At 38.8% G+C, this 16,260-nt stretch overlaps 1 protein-coding gene across 50 annotated transcripts in view; it reads left to right on the forward strand.

Annotated features, from left to right (window-relative positions):
• Positions 1-16,260, forward strand: part of ZNF518A (zinc finger protein 518A) — a 77,869-nt gene that overhangs the window by 11,614 nt on the left and 49,995 nt on the right. For 13 of the 50 annotated variants that reach the window (XR_012418011.1, XR_012418015.1, XR_012418014.1 and 10 more), the window contains 2 exons: positions 15,386-15,436; positions 15,990-16,113. The gene's annotated coding sequence lies outside the window, so the exon portion shown is untranslated. Of the gene's footprint in view, positions 1-11,481; positions 11,628-14,209; positions 14,393-15,385; positions 15,459-15,989; positions 16,114-16,260 lie in introns of all 50 variants that reach the window. The other 37 variants (XM_045362175.3, XM_074002298.1, XM_074002302.1 and 34 more) reach the window with 7 other exon arrangements.

Raw genomic sequence — 16,260 nt, forward strand, 5'->3', positions numbered from 1 at the left:
GAGGTGGGCAAATTGCTTGAGACCAGGAGTTCAAGACCAACCTGGGCAACATGGTGAAACCCCATCTCTAAAAAAAAAAAAAAAATTGGGCAAATTAGCTTGGCATGGTGGTGCACACCTGTGGTCCCAGCTACTTGGGAGACTGAGGTGGAAATATCAATTGAGCCCAGGCGAGGCTGTAGTGAGCCATAATTATGCCATTGCACTTCAGCCTGGGAGACAGAGTGAAAAAAAAGATGGGGGGTTGTGGGAATGGTTTCTGACTCAGTGTGTTTTAAACCAAGTTCCAAATTATTGCAGCAAAAAAGTTTACATGCTCTTTGAAGTTTGCTATGAATTGATTTAATCTAAAATCATAGTCATATTTGATTTGAAAATGAGAGAATGAATCGCTTAAAAATATATGGGTTAGGTACCAGTTTACCGAGTCTTCTGGTTTTTGTGAGGGAAAAACGAGAAATATTAAGTAAAACTTGCATTTAGGAAGCTTATACATTATCTGGGGAGGTAAAACTTTAATGAAATTATGGAATAGTATAAAGCAGTTTGTAATAAATGGTGAGCACTGGCTACTCTTTCAGTGGATATTCAGAGAAAGGAGAGATTTAGTGTGTATTGTAGACGGTTACATGTCCCTATAGGAAGCAGAATTTGAAAGGAGATTTGAATAGTATTGAATTTAGATAGAGGGAAAGAGATGCCATGCCTGGTGACCGAAAATTATATGAACAGAACAAAGGTCAATAAAGGTGTATGTGTGGGTAAGCATCTTTTATATTGGGCACAGTAAGAAGTCATAGTTTCAGGGAGTAATAAAGAGTAAGATTTACCTGAACCTAGAACTGCTTCTGTATTTTAATTTTTAATTTTAAACTCCTTTATAATTGTGTACCAATATCAGCTGCATACCAGAATAGTATGTGACCCACAGATACACTAGAATTTTGAACATTTCCAGATCTGTATTTAATTAGTTTTGCATATTTAACCCTACATTTCTTTCTTTTTTTTTTTTTTTTTTTGAGACATGGTCTAGCTCTGTTGGGCTGGAATGCAGTGGTGCTTGGCTTGCTGCAACCTCTGCCACGCAGGTTTAAGTGATCCTCCTACCTCAGCCTCCTGAGTAGCTGGGAATACAGGCACATGCCACCACACTTGCTTAATTTTTAAAATGCTTTTGTAGAGATGAGGTCTCACTGTATTGCTCAGGCTGGTCTTGAACTCCTGGGCTCAAGCAGTTCTCCCGCCTCTGCCTCCCAATGTGCTCGGATTATAGGCCTGAGCCACTGTGCCTGGCCTACATTTCTTTTTCCATGTTTAAGTTGTTCATTAAACCACAGTGATTTGGAAAGAGCTGGATTTGGTTATGTATGTAAACTGGTATAAAACCATTTCTTGCACTCTCTTAAAATGTGATAGGCATTAGTTTTGCAGGTAAACTTTCGGAAAACTTCAAACAGGTACAAAAAAAAGTAAGCTCAAAATGTTTGTTTCAAGTAATGAATAGGTAATAGTTATTTTGAGGGCACTAAAATAGATTCTGCTTTGAAAGTAATATTCTTAGGGGGGTGTGTGTGTGTGTGTGTGTGTGTGTGTGTGTGTGTGTGTGTGTGTGTGTGTGTGTTTCTAGACTCTTTTTAGCAGAACCTTATATTTTTCAGTAAGCTTTTACTGTACATGCTGCTTTGGTTTTATCACCAGTAATGTATTCATTCGTATGACTGTTTTGCCTGTATTTATCTACAGAAAAAGGGTTGAATGACTTAAGGAATGCAGTAGTTTTCTATGTGATGAGACAACTTACGGAGCTACATGCTGAGTCACGAATATAGCTAAGCTAAAACTAGAGTTTTCTAGTTTTCTTTGGTTTTTAAGCAACTTGAATATAGTTAAATAGCACATAGATTCTTCCTTTTTAGACTCTGTAGAATGCCTTTGACTTTTAATTATCGTAGAAAGCAAATATAACTGTCTAGGAATGTTGCCTTTTGATGAACTCTTCAAATCTTCCTTATCTTTGGCATTGTACTTTGGGAATTATCTTTTAAAAGTCTTTCTGGACCCAATGTGTGATTTCTATTTTTTTTTTCTTTTTTTTTTTTTTATTGCAACAGAATCTCACTGTCACTTGGGCTGGAGTGCAGTTGGCAGTTGGCTCACTGCCAACCTCTGCCGCCTGGGTTCAAGTGATTCTCGTGTCTCAGCCTCCTGTAGGATTACAGGTACCCACAACCATGCCTGGCTGTATTTTTAGTACAGATGGGGTTTCACCATGTTGGCCAGGCTGTTCTTGAACTCCTGACCTCAGGTGATCCGCCCGCCTTGGCCCCGCAAAGTGCCGGGATTACAGGGGTGAGCCACTGCGCCCACCTGTGATTTCTGACCTGTGTATGTTAACATTACTAGTTCCTTGGCTCCTCGCTTTTTATTTGGATTGTCACTCTAGTCATTTAATTTCCTCATTTCTATTTTTACTCTTTCTCCAGTTTATCTTGCTTTCTAGTACCCTTCTAATATTTCTAATGTACATCTTTTATAACTTTTTTCTGTTCATAAATTGACAGTTGCTTCTGTTAATCTTTCATTTCCAATTCAGATCTGTCCTCTGTAGTCTGTTCTCACTTAACCTCCCCATCGTGCATTCTCTTTTTTTTTTTTTTTGAGACGGAGTCTCACTCTGTTGCCCAGGCTGGAGTGCAGTGGCCGGATCTCAGCTCACTGCAAGCTCCGACTCCCGGGTTTATGCCATTCTCCTGCCTCAGCCTCCCGAGTAGCTGGGACCACAGGCGCCCGCCACCTCGCCCGGCTAATTTTTTGTATTTTTTAGTAGAGATGGGGTTTCACCATATTAGCCAGGATGGTCTCGATCTCCTGACCTCGTGATCCACCCGTCTCGGCCTCCCAAAGTGCTGGGATTACAGGCTTGAGCCACCGCGCCCGGCGCATTCTCTTTTTGGTCTAGACCCTGTGGTACCTTGGGAGAAAAATAGTTTTCTTTCATTGTTTCTTTTTTCTGTTCTTCTGGTTTAGATTGCCTTTGCTCCTTTCTTACATGTTTAAGTCCTGCTACTCTTTAAAGGGTCCTCACAAAACCTACCTTTCTGTGAAGTAAACACAGTCATCATTGATTTGTCAACTTTTTGTATTAAGATGCCTCTGATTACAAGCAGTAGAAACCAATGTGAGCTGGCTTATGTTGAAAGCGGAAATTATTTTAAGGATACAGAATTTCCTGGAATTCAGGAGTAGGAATATATAGGCAGACCTCATAAAGGCTTGTGGTGGTGACATTGCCCTCTTGGTTTCAGTCAGGGTTCTTAGGAGAGCTGATTATTTTTCTCCTATTGATTTGGTTTTCTGGTTTGTTTTTTGCTATGCCATGCTGTCATTTTTTTAAAAAAAAATTAAACTATCATCAGTAGTTTGGGGGATACCCTTCTGCAGATCTTGCTTGTATACATGTATACTTATAAGATCTTTCCTCTTAGCATGAAAATGACATGAAAATGAGGATCATTTCTCCTACTTTAAAAATGTATTCTGTGCCTCAGTCTGCAGCTTCCTTCGTTGTTGTTTTTTTAGACAGGGTCTCGCTCTGTCACCTAGGCTGGAGTGCAGTGGCATGATCATGGCTCACTGCAGCCTTGACCTCCCAAGCTCAAGCAATGCTTCCACCTCAGCCTTCCGAGTAGCTGGGACTACAGGCGCACGCCACCACGCTTAGCTAATTTTTGTTTTTTTTGTAGAAATGGGGTTTCGCCGTGTTTCCCAGGCTGGTCTTGAACTCCTGAACTCAAACCATCCACCCACCTTGGCTTCCCAAAGTGCTAGGATTATAGGCATGAGTCACCATGCCCAGCCTACATCTTCTTTTCAAAATAAAAAATATATATATTACGTAGAATAAATATTGTTTGAAGTCAATTCAGTACACATACTTCTTTCTGTATAATTTCATGTGGATGTTCCATTATTTTTTAATTTTCCTATTCCTGGGCATTTAAGTGATACTGATATATATATTTATATGTTACGCTTTTTAGGGGGTAGGATATTCTTAAAAGTGAGGTTTTTGTGAGTATACAAAATTGAGTATTATCAAGGAAAATATAAATTACCGAAGTGACTCAAGCAGTAGAAAATCTAAAGAGCCCAGAAACCATAGAAGGACTTGCAAAGGTTGTAAGGTCTAAAAAGCTGAAGTGTTACTAGTTCCATATGGTGTTCTTGGTGCAGTCTGTATAATTTTAAGGAAAGAACAAAAATTAAACTATGGTCAGTAGTTTGGTTAGTGAACTATTTCAGAGCAGATGAAATAGTGGTAAGTACTGCAATCCATTTTACAAACCCTCTGTAATACCACTGCCAAAACTGTTATAGATAGCAAAAAAAAAAGAAAAAGAAAAAAAAAATCTAAATAACATTTTGTCAGATGAAATTCAGCACTTTATTAAAGAATAATATGCTGCATATTGCAAAAATAGTTCAACATTATAGTTCTGTTCATTTGTTTGTATAGCATATAGAAAGAAATATATAGGCAAAATTAAATGGGTGTTAAAATTTTTAGTATTTCTTTTAACAGTATCAAGATCAGGAACCATATTGTTAGTTCAATACCATTTGTTTTTGTATAAAATACGTGTATCTTTTTGTTTTTTTGTTGAGATGGAGACCCGCTCTCTTGCCCAGGCTGGAGTGCAGTGGCACTATCTCAGCAACCTCCATCTCCTGGGTTCAAGCGATTCTCCTGCCTCAGCCTCCTGAGTAGCTGGGATTACAGGCATGGGCCACCACACCTGGCTGATTTTTGTATTTTTAGTAGAGATGGGGTTTCACCATGTTGGTCAGGCTGGTCTTGAACTCCTGATCTCAGGTGATCTTCCCACCTTGGCCTCCCAGAGTGTTGGGATTACAGGTGTGAGCCACCGCTCCCAACCACATCTTTTTATTTATGTAACAACACTGCATACATAATTGGTATTCTGGTTGTATTAATTCCCATTACTTTTTAGGTAGCCTCATTCCTCACAACTTAATTGTTAAACAAACTAAAAACACTTAACAGCATGAATTTATATAACATGAGTGAAATTTAGTAACATAATTCATCATTCTCTTGAGTGTTTACCATTAACTTTGACGCTGGTGTTAAAGTGTTCGCTGCACTGGTATGAGTGGGTATGTGTGTGTTGATATGGGGAACACAGAATTGAATGATTCCTATATTGTTTTGATTTCTTCTTCACCTTTAGTGTCAACATTCTCCTATTTTATACTGGCAGCAAGTATATTATTTTGAGTTTGTTTAAGAAAAACTCAGTTGGTTTACCACAGAAGTCACTTGCTTTGTTTGAGAATTTCAAAATTATCATGGCTTCATGCCACTTTATTTCATAAAGTTTCATAAAATTGCAGTCTAGAGGCAAAAAGATTGCTGTTTTCACAACATCCAAATGTAAGTTGTTTGCTTGTGCTATCATAAGGTAGTATGCCAGTGTGGAGGCCCTGGTGATCTAAGACAGCATTTTATGAAACACTGACCTAAGAGTAACCAGTGATCACTAGGAACATTTTTGTATGTGTGTTCTTGACTTTTTACTTTTTACACATTTGTTTATCCATTCTGTATCCATCTATCAGTATTTGAACAAATTAAACTCTATTATGTCTACTGTTAATTTTTTCTTCACTTAAGGTATGTTACATATCATTATGTTAGTAAATGTGAGTTTACAGTATTGATTTTTAGATTGCATAATATTCCCGTAAAATACCATACTTGATTTAATCATTATTTATTAGTGGACACTTATTTTTAATTTTGTGATTTTATAAACAATGGCACAAATAATATTTCTGATTATTAGCTTTAGGATGCATTTCTAGAAGTGAATCAGAAGTTGTATGCCTTTTCCCCCAGACTTTTTATGTATGTATTGCAAACTGTTCTTTATAAAAGTCCTGCCAGTTTTATCTCCATCATTAGTATATCATTGTGCCTTTTTTCCCTCACTGACCAACACTAGGTATTACAAATATGTAACATCTTTTGCAGTCTGATTGGCAGAAGTTTTCTCATTTTTGTTTGTTTTGAATTCTAGTGAAGTTGGGCGTGTTTTCACTTATATTCCTCTGTGACTTTCTTCTTTGGGTCTTTTGCCCAGTTTGTAACTTGTTTTTATTTTTATTATGAAATGTGTTTATGTACCAAATGCACACTGTGTGTATGGTTTAAAGATAAATATCTGCATACCAACTGTTTGAGAAACAGAAGCTCCTTTCCTCTACCCTCATTGTGTTCTCTCTGGTCATATCCTCCTCTCTGCTCCTAACCAATATGAAACTACCATTCTAACTTTTGGTATTTTGATGACTATAAACACCAAATTGTTTAGTTTTGAAAATTTGGTAGCAAGCCTAAATCTAGCTGTACAGTGAAAGCGTAACAGTGCCACTAGTAGATGAAGGCTCCCAGGAGAAGTTAAGGTAACAGCATACCTAGATCACAGTCTGGTTTTAGTTTCCCTAGAATTTACCAGAGCCGCTTTTGGGGAAGTCTAGGTAAGTCATGAGTGAATCCTAGCAACCTTAGGGCTCACTGTAATCAGAGAATCTGGCAGGCCCAGAGTATAGACCAGATAGTGGATGTCTGAGAGAGGCTGCTCTGTAATCTTGGTTTCTAAGCTCACCATGCAGTTGATCTGGATATAAAGGTATGGAGGGAAAAGCAGGAATATGATGAGTTTATGCCAATACAAGCCAAATCCAGATAAGAATCTGGGTCAGGCTCACCTGGGGATTCTGTCCAGTGGTTGAAAAGATGGTACAGTGTCAGTGATGTTTTTGGCGATGGAAGTCCTCAATGTGTCTTTTGATGTCCAAGATGTCTTGTCTTTGGACTGACAGGAGCATGTGATCTGTGGTCCAACTGTTTGTTATCCTGGTATTTCCCTTAACCATCATCTTGGGGATGTTATTTACTTCTCTCTATTCCATTTGATCTCACAATGCATATATTTCATGTCTTTCTCTCTCTTGGTTTATTCTTTCATTTTGGTGGAGTATATCTTATAGTAACAACTTGGGGGAGGATGTCTGGCAGATAAATTTTGAGATTTTGCATGTCTTCATTTTACCCTTATACTTAGACCTTTGGCTAAATGTAAAATTCTCGGTTGAAACTTTATGCCAGAATTCGAAGATATTGCCCCTTTGTCTTTGTCCATCTGTTATTGTTGTTATTGTTGTTATTTGATTTCTAATTTGTTTTCTGACCTTTTTTGTTTCTTTTTAGAAACTGGATTTTGCTTCTACTGTTATGAATCTTTGCAATGATATGCCTTCGTACTTTACACTGAGCACTTGAAAATGTCCACTTGGTGGACGTTTTCATCCTGGAAACTGCTTTCCTACAGCTCAGTACTTTAAAAAGTTATTTTATTGATGATTTCCTTCCTCTTTTTCTTTGTACTCTCTTCCTGCCCTCCTGTTAGTCAAATGTTAGACCTCCTAGGTTGCTCCTCTAACTTTCTTACCTTGTTTCTCCTGTTTTTCATCTCTGTGTTTTTTTTTTTCTGAGAAGTTATTTCACCTTTACCTTACAGCCCTTCCATTGCCCGTTTTTGCTTCTTTATGTTTTCTTATTTCTTAGAGTTCTTTTTGTTCTTTTGATGTTCCCTTTTTGTGGCATCCTGTTCTTACTTCTTATATCCCTGGAAATCAGTGAATTTTTAAAAATGTGTTGTCTTGGCCAGGCACGGTGGCTTACACGTGTAATCCCAGCACTTTGGGAGGCTGAGGCGGGCGGATCACCTGATGTCGGGAGTGCGAGACCAGCCTGACCAACATGGAGAAACCCCATCTCTACTAAAAATACAAAATTAGCCGAGTGTGGTGGCCCATGCCTATAATCCCAGCTACTAGGGAGGCTGAGGCAGGAGAATTGCTTGAACCTGGGAGGCAGAGGTTGCAGTGAGCCAAGATCGTGCTATTGCACTGCAGCCTGGGCAACAAGAGTGAAACTCCATCTAAAAAATAAAATTGTCTTAATACATAGTCTCAGTTTCTAACAAATTACTTTTTTTTTATTTATTTGGTCTGGATCTTGAACTAATATTAGAGGGTTTTCTCAGATATCCGGTAATCCTTGGCTGTCTGCTTGTGTCTCAGAAGCTCCTGGAAAGCCCAGTCTGAACCCATAGAAGGGTTTGTAACACAAAGTTTTGACTCCCACTGTGGGGAGCTCTTTGGACTGGGCCAGGCACCAGAATCTGGCCCAGTGCTTCTCCAACTGGTGAAGCTCTAGGATTTTTTTTCCTTATTTTTCTTTTTGAGACGGAGTCTTGCTCTGTCGCCCAGGCTGGAGTGTGGTGGCTCAGTCTCGGCTCACTGCAAGCTCCACCTCCCGGGTTCACACCATTCTCCTGCCTCAGCCTCCCAAGTAGCTAGGACTACAGGAGCCCACCACCACGCCTGGCTAATTTTTTGTATTTTTAGTAGAGACGGAGTTTCACCGTGTTAGCCAGGATGGTCTCAATCTCCTGACCTTGTGATCTGTCTGTCTTGGCCTCCCAAAGTGCTGGGATTACAGGCATGAGCCACCGCGCCTGGCCTGATATTTTTTTTTCCCTTTTACCTCTCAGTCTATTACAGCTGATAGTTTTAAAGCATAATAAAAATAAATTGCCAGAATAATGAAATTTTAAAAATGAAGACATATAAAACACAAGTATGTATTTTTATTATTAGATTTAACAGATAATAACCCTAACTCTGAAAATTTCTGTATTAGTTTATAAATGTTTATTTTCGGTTTCGGTACTTACCTTGTCATGGACTGGTGACAGATGGCTTATGGACCATCAGCAGACCATAGTTTAAGGAGCATTGTTGTCACCTAGGAGCCAACCTAGAAGCAGAAAAAAAAAAGGGGATATGAGGTGAGGGTTTGTGTCTCATGTATGTGGTGATTTAATCCTCTTGGTTTTGGTGTAGTACCTACTCTGTCACCTGTGCCTGGTCTCCCCGAAAACAAAGATTCTGTTTTACCCACTGTAGAGAGTAAGCCTCTAGACTTCTGTAGTGGGGAAACAACAGTAACCGATAGCTTGATAGAGTGAGGAAGAGAATCTTAGCATCTAACTAAAAGTCAGCCTGCTTTCTCCAAATTTCTGTTTTAGCTTCCTCCTCACTCCTTCCTCCCATTTCGGAGTTGCTTGGTGCTGCCAGTTCTTAGGCCTCGTAAAGATTCAGAATGTAAAATGTGTTAGTTGCTAGCTTTCCCAACTGTCTGCAAGGTCATTTATGTGCTTTTCAGTATCCAAAATTTTGTTGCTGTTGTTTCCTCTGCTGTTTTCCGTTGTGAATTTTGCTGTAAGCGATTCTAAATATTTGTTGTCGCAAGTGTTCTTTTTCTCCATCCAGTCTTTTCTGCTTTCTTAACTACATTAATAACAATGTTTATATTCATTTCTGTGTTGTAGGTTATATTGTTTACAGATATTTGTTCTATATTACTTTTTTTGAGTTCTTTGTGATTTAAATTTGAATTTGCTAAAGTATTTACTCAAAACTTTTTTCTTTAAAGAATACATATGTAGTATATTTTCTGAATCTTTGCATATCTAAAATTGTGCTTTTCCCTCACATATGGGAACTTTTCTGGATGTGAAATTAATCTTGGGTTACCTCAGAACTCTATATAAATATTATTCCATTTTCTTCTCGAGTTTAGAGTTGTGAATAAAATGTCTGATTAATATTGGTGTTTGGGCTGGGCGTGGCGGCTCACACCTGTGATCCCAGCACCTTGGGAGGCCAAGGCAAGTGGATCACGAGGTCAGGAGATCGAGACCATCCTGGCTAACACGGTGAAACCCCATCTCTACTAAAAATACAAAAAAAAATTAGCCGGGCATGGTGGTGGGTGTCTGTAGTCCCAGCTATTTGGGAGGCTGAGGCAGGAGAATGGCTTGAACCTGGGAGGCGGAGCTTGCAGTGAGCTGAGACTGTGCCACTGCACTCCAGCCTGGGCCACAGAGCAAGGCTCAGTCTCAAAAAAATAAAATAAAAATAAAAATAAAAAAATTGATACCTGATTAAAGGTGGTGTTGCTGATGAAAAATCCCTTTTTTTAAGGTAACTATGACCACCTTTTTGGATAGCATTTCATTTTTATCTTTTAAGCTAAAAATTTTTACAAGAATAAGTTGTAGATACTGAGCTTTATATTCTCCTTCTACCTTGTAATCTTGCCTGGTTATTTGGAGAGCCTTTGATTTTAAAAATTTAGGTCTTATTGGAAACAAACAAAAACCTAGGTACAATTTTTTCTCATTTTCAAAATCATTATTGCTCCTGTATCTACTTTGTTCACTCTTATATGACAGTCAATATGCTCTTTTTTATTTTATTTTATTTTATTTTTGAGACGGAGTCTCGCTCTGTCGCCCAGACTGGAGTGCAGTAGCCGGATCTCAGCTCACTGCAAGCTCCGCCTCCCAGGTTTATGCCATTCTCCTGCCTCAGCCTCCCAAGTGGCTGGGACTGCAGTCGCCCGCCACCTCCCCCGGCTAGTTTTTTGTATTTTTTTTAATAGAGACGGGGTTTCACTGGGTTAGCCAGGATGGTCTCGATCTTCTGACCTTGTGATCCGCCCGTCTCGGCCTCCCAAAGTGCTGGGATTACAGGCTTGAGCCACCGCGCCCAGCCCTCAATATGCTCTTTTTTTCAATATGCTAGTTATTATCTGATTTTTTTTTTAAGTTTTCTCTTTTTGTTTTAATTGCAGTAACTTTCTTTTTGTTTTTTGTTTTTGTTTTTGTTTTGTGACAGAGTCTCATTCTGTCACCCAGCTTGGAGTGCAGTGGCATGATCTCGGCTCACTGCAGTCTCCACCTCTACCTCCTAGGTTCAAGTGATTCTTGAGCCTCAGCCTCCTGAGAAGCTGGGATTACAGGCACCCATCACCATGCCTGACTAATTTTTGTGTTTTTAGTAGAGATAGGGTTTCACCATGTTGGCCAGGCTGGTCTCAAACTCCTGACCTCAGGTGATGTGCCCTCCTCGGCCTCCCAAAGTGTTGGGATTACAGGCGTGAGCCACTACTCCCTGCCTTACTGCAATAACTTTCATTATGGTCACAGCTGGGTGGGAGAACAGGGGAGAGGTTTCTCAGAAGGTTCAGATTATTTTCTCTTTTTAGAGCTGCTGTATCCAGTGATGTTTCTGCCTACTTATCTTTTTTTGTTGGCATTGGTGGTTAAGATGAATTCCTAGAGAATACACCAAGATTTTCTCAGTGTTTTTGTTAGGAGAAGGGGAAGTTGAGATTTAACCTCATTTATTTTTCTGACAGTGTAGAGATAATTCAGTTATGTGGCGAAAGGACAGGGCTCTTGAGCAGAGGAAGATAGCCGTGGGTGTAGGAAGATTCATCTTTGTTCAGAAATAATGTCCTCTTTGCATCTCTCCTGACAGTTGGTGCTAACAATCCCCTACTCTGGCCTCTGGACCTAGCTTGAAGTTCTGGATTAATTTCCTTCTTCCTTGTACCTCAGCCTGAGCCTTCTGTCACCCAAAGGGCTCCAGCTTTTTTTCACTCAGGCCTCACTTGATCTTCCAAGGTATGTTTAGGGGTAGGAGTAGTCAGAATTATCTCTCACTTCCTTACTTGGGGTATAATGGGCAGATCCTCATTAAATATTGATTGGATGAATGTTCCTAGTGAACTCCCTCTTTAAAAATGGTGGTTGGCAGTGGGTCGGCGTTTATTTTTACTCCCCTCTCACCAGACCATTTCCTGTCAGACACCTTGCTGTATGTATATGGAATGTTTTTCTAGTTCCTAGCCATTTTGTAGGAGTTTTTAAGTTATATTGTTTGGTTGTTTCAGTAGGCAGTTAGGAGGAGGAGGAAGTCAGATGTTTTCAGTTGCCGTGTTCTTATAGGAAACTACAGATTATTTTAATACTTTTACAAAGTTGTATTATTTCAAGACCTATTGAGATGTTGGTCAAGTCTTATGCTGTAATAATACATATATAGAAGGCAGTAGTTTAAATAGCACATTAAAACCAGTAATCTGGGCTGGACGTCGTGGCACACACCTATAATCTCAGCACTTTGGGAGGCCAAGGCAGGTGGATCACTTGAGCTCAGAAGTTCAAGACCAGCCTGGGCAACATGGCAAAACCTCATCTATGCAGAAAAATACAAAAATTAGCATACTGTGATGGTATATACCTATAGTTCCTGTTACCTGGGAGGCTGAGGTGGGAGGATTACTTGAGACCGGGAGATTGAGGCTGCCGTGAGCTGAGATCATGCCACTGCACCCCGGCCTAGGCGACAGTGAGACGCTGTCTCTAAATAAATAAATAAATAAATCCAGCAATCTTTGTTGGTGGGTAGAGATTGGACTGTGGTAAAAAGAACATTAGCTCATAGGTTGGAGGATTACAATTGTAATAAAATTTTTCTTTTTTTATGTTGAGATGTTCGCAACATGCCAACATGTTTTGTCCATATGTGGCAACCTTTGTATAAATTGCTGTCAGATATCAGGTTTGTGTATTAGTCAGAGTTCTCCAGAGACACAGAACCAATAAGATACATACACAGTCATACCTTGTTTAACAATGGGAATAAGTTCTGAGAAATGAGTCATGAGGTTATTTTGTCATTGTGTGAACGTCAGAGTGTACTTACAAAAACCTAGATGGTGAACCTGTTACACACTTAGGCTATGTGGTATAGCCTATTGCTTCTAGGCTACCTGTATAGCATGTTACTGTACTGAATAGTGTATGCAAATGTAACACAATGATCAGTATTTGTGTATCTAAATGTAGAAAAGATGCAGCAAAATTACAATATTACAGTATTACAATCTCTTGAGACCACGTTTGTTTATTTGGTTCATTGTTGACTAAAACATAATTATGCAACATGGACTGTATATAGATTGATAGATATATAAATACATGAGAGGGGATTTATTAAGGGAATTGACTCATGTGGTTATGGAGGCTGAGAAGTCCTGTAACAGGTTGTCTGCAAACTAGAGACCCTGGGATGCTGGTAATGTGATTCAGTCCAAGTCCAAACGCCTCAGAACCAGGGAAGCCGATGGTCCAGTTCTCAGTCTGAGGCTAAAGGCCTAACCAAAGTGGGGCTGCTGGTCTGAGTCCTGGAGTCCTAAGGCTAGAGAGCCTGGAGTTCTGATGTCCAAGGGCAGGAGGAAGAGAGTGTCCTTGCTCCAAGAGAGAGGCAGGGGAAATCCTTTTCTCTCCTTTTTTGTTCTGCCAAGGCCCCTGGCCAATTGGATGGTGCCCACCCACACTGAGGCAAATCTGCCACACTCAATCTACTGACTCACATCCTGGTCTCTGGAAACACCCTCACAGACAAACCCAGAAGTAATGTTTTATCGGTTTTCTAGGTGTTCCTTAATCCAGTCAAGTTGATACCTAAAATTAACCATCACAGATTGCTTCTCCATGCAACAAGTTGAACATAATTGAAGACATATAATAGACTCTTTAGAGAAACTTAAAATTTGAGGGCAAATAACAAACCCCAAACTAGCTAAAATACACAGACTCCTCTAGTGCTATATTGTATATGCCATTAAATACGAAGAAGATTGACATTCAACTTTATTTAACAGTTACCAAGCTTAAGTAAGAGCTAAGTGGATTTCCTAATAAGATGGTCTCTTTTATCCTTGTTGTTATGCCATTTTTTTGACTTACAAAAATGTTCCCAGTGAAACTTTTGAACCTCTTGTATTTGAAGTTGAAACTAGTGAAAACACATGAAAACTCGAGTAGTACAGAAGAGGTGTAAAATGTGAAATAGGACATAAGCAGTGTAAATACTGAGTTTCCATCTGCTAGGCATCTAAAATTTTTTGATACTCAAACAGAAAAAGTGTGTATTACATTTTAATAATCCTATTCTCAAGGTCTAAGTGAGACATTATTAGAGAAAGAAGCCAAAGCTGTCTGTTATGTTTTATTTCACAACCATTTTGACTCCTGAGTTACATATTAGAGTATCTTACAAGATTAGACAGTTTGATTTCCTACCTGTATATATATTCCATTTCCCCACTCTTGCCCTAGTCCCTGAAGGAGAACTGAACACGTGATTTAGTAATACTATTTTCTTTTTAATAAACTCATATAATTCTTTCTACACCCAGCCTGGGCAACATGGTGAAACCTCATCTCTACAAAAAATGCAGAACATTAGTTGGGTATGGTGGCGCATGCCTGTAATCCCTGCTGCACGTCGGGAGGCTGAGGTGGGAGGATCACCTGAGCCTGGGAGGTCAAGCCTGCAGTGAGCCGTGATGGTGCCACTGCACTGCAGCCTGAGTGACAGAGTGAGCCCCTGTCATCAATCTTTTCTTTCTCTTTCTCTTTCTCTTTCTCTCTCTCTCTTCCTTCCTTTCTTTTCCTTCTTTCCTTCCTTTCTTTCTCCTCCCTCCCTTCTTCCTTCCTTTCTTTTCTTTTTTTTCTTCCTTCCTTTCTTCTTTCTTTTTTTTTTTCTTTTCTTTTCTCTTAACAAAGCAGTGAGTTAAAACCTGACTGTTGGATTGTAGAGCCCTTCTCTTATTGGTAATTAGCGTCTAGTTCATTCTCCTAGAAAGGCAAGTGCTCTGCTTTGCTAGTCATTCTGAAATCATCTGTAAGCCCCATCTTTGTTTAAGAATAGCAGTCAGATAATTCTTCTCAGCGTTTTCTCCTGGTTTCCTGACAGTTCCAGTTACTTTTTCAGCTTTTCTTGTTTTAGGGCCCTAAAAACCCTTCATAAGGCCTTCATCTTGTATTAAACATCCCATTCTAGATTCACATTTTACTGTATTAGTCATGGCATGTAAAACAGTTCAATAATTGGTATCCTTCTGATTAATTTATTGTAGATCTCTTAATATGTAAGTAACTCAACTTTTAATCATTCCCTCAGTAAAGGATTTCTAAAACACTAAAGTTCATAGGCATTTAGATTAATTGAAGTTTAAAGCTGAGACCTTTGGCTAGACGTTTATGGATGGGGAGCTTAATGTGATTTATACTATATTTTGTTTAGCTTATCTGATTTTGTCTATTCATATATATATAGCACAAAATTAAAAACATGTAATTTTTCTAATAATGCAGTTTGATATTTTAATGACTGAACCTTCAGTATTCAGATTCCTGTCTCAACAATATATTGTTATGTCCCATATATGATAATCACATAGAGTAATAGTGGTAGCTATGATTTATATAGCACTTTTAAGGATATTTTTACATATATTTTCTCATTTTATATTCACAACAACATTGTGAAAGACATAGGGGAAGTACTAATTTTTTCCCCCATTTTACAGATGAAGGAACTAAGACACAGAGGTTGAGACTTGTCTAAAGTAACATGACCAGTAAGTGCTTGAATTAATGCAGGTAGGTAGTGATGGGTATGTTCTAATCTGCCAAGGGCTTTTCCTTGCTGTCATCTGGCTAGAGTTCTAGGGATATAAATCCACATAGCAAAATGGTAGGGAACCAGAAAGGTAGTAAGTAGATGAACTTTAGGACTACACTAGGAAAATGGTGCTGCTGTTCTTTTAAATTTCTTCCTTTTTGTTCTTTTTGTTTGTTTGTTTGCTAACCTGTTAGTAATGATAAGCAGATACTGTCTTTGGTTGTTTCTGTTAGATGAATGAAGCTTTTGTTAATTTAACTGTAGATTATCTCTGAGGAGCTAAGGAAGTAGAAAATCTGGAGAGAAGTCTGTTGGTATTCTCACAGGGAATAGCTATTAGATCAACTAAGCAAATGAAAAAGTTAATAGTATATGGATAAACCACATGTGAGTAATTGGAACTTTTTAGGATTCTGAGATTTTTAAAGTCTTGTTTAAAAACTGTGTTATCACCTTAATATAAAAATCTTAGTGCTTGAGCGTACTTATCCAACTGTGGTTTTCTTTAGATGAGGAAACTGAGGTCCAGAGAAGTTGAAGCTTTCCCAAGGTCACACAGCAGAGCTGGAACTAGAGCTTGCATTTCCTGACTTCCAGATTAGTGTTATTTTTACTTCAAACTGTTACTTCTTGGTAAGCTGTTCTTAAAATACTTAACAAGTCTTTTGTATATTTAATTTGTGTTTTTGATTAACATTCCTACTTTGTGCCAAAATGAACTTACAGATACGAAATTTACTATTATTTTTTGTGATGAGAGTTTCAATTCTTTGTTTAATT

The sequence above is a fragment of the Macaca fascicularis genome, chromosome 9 (genome assembly GCF_037993035.2).
Source record: "Macaca fascicularis isolate 582-1 chromosome 9, T2T-MFA8v1.1".
NCBI lineage: Eukaryota > Metazoa > Chordata > Mammalia > Primates > Cercopithecidae > Macaca > Macaca fascicularis.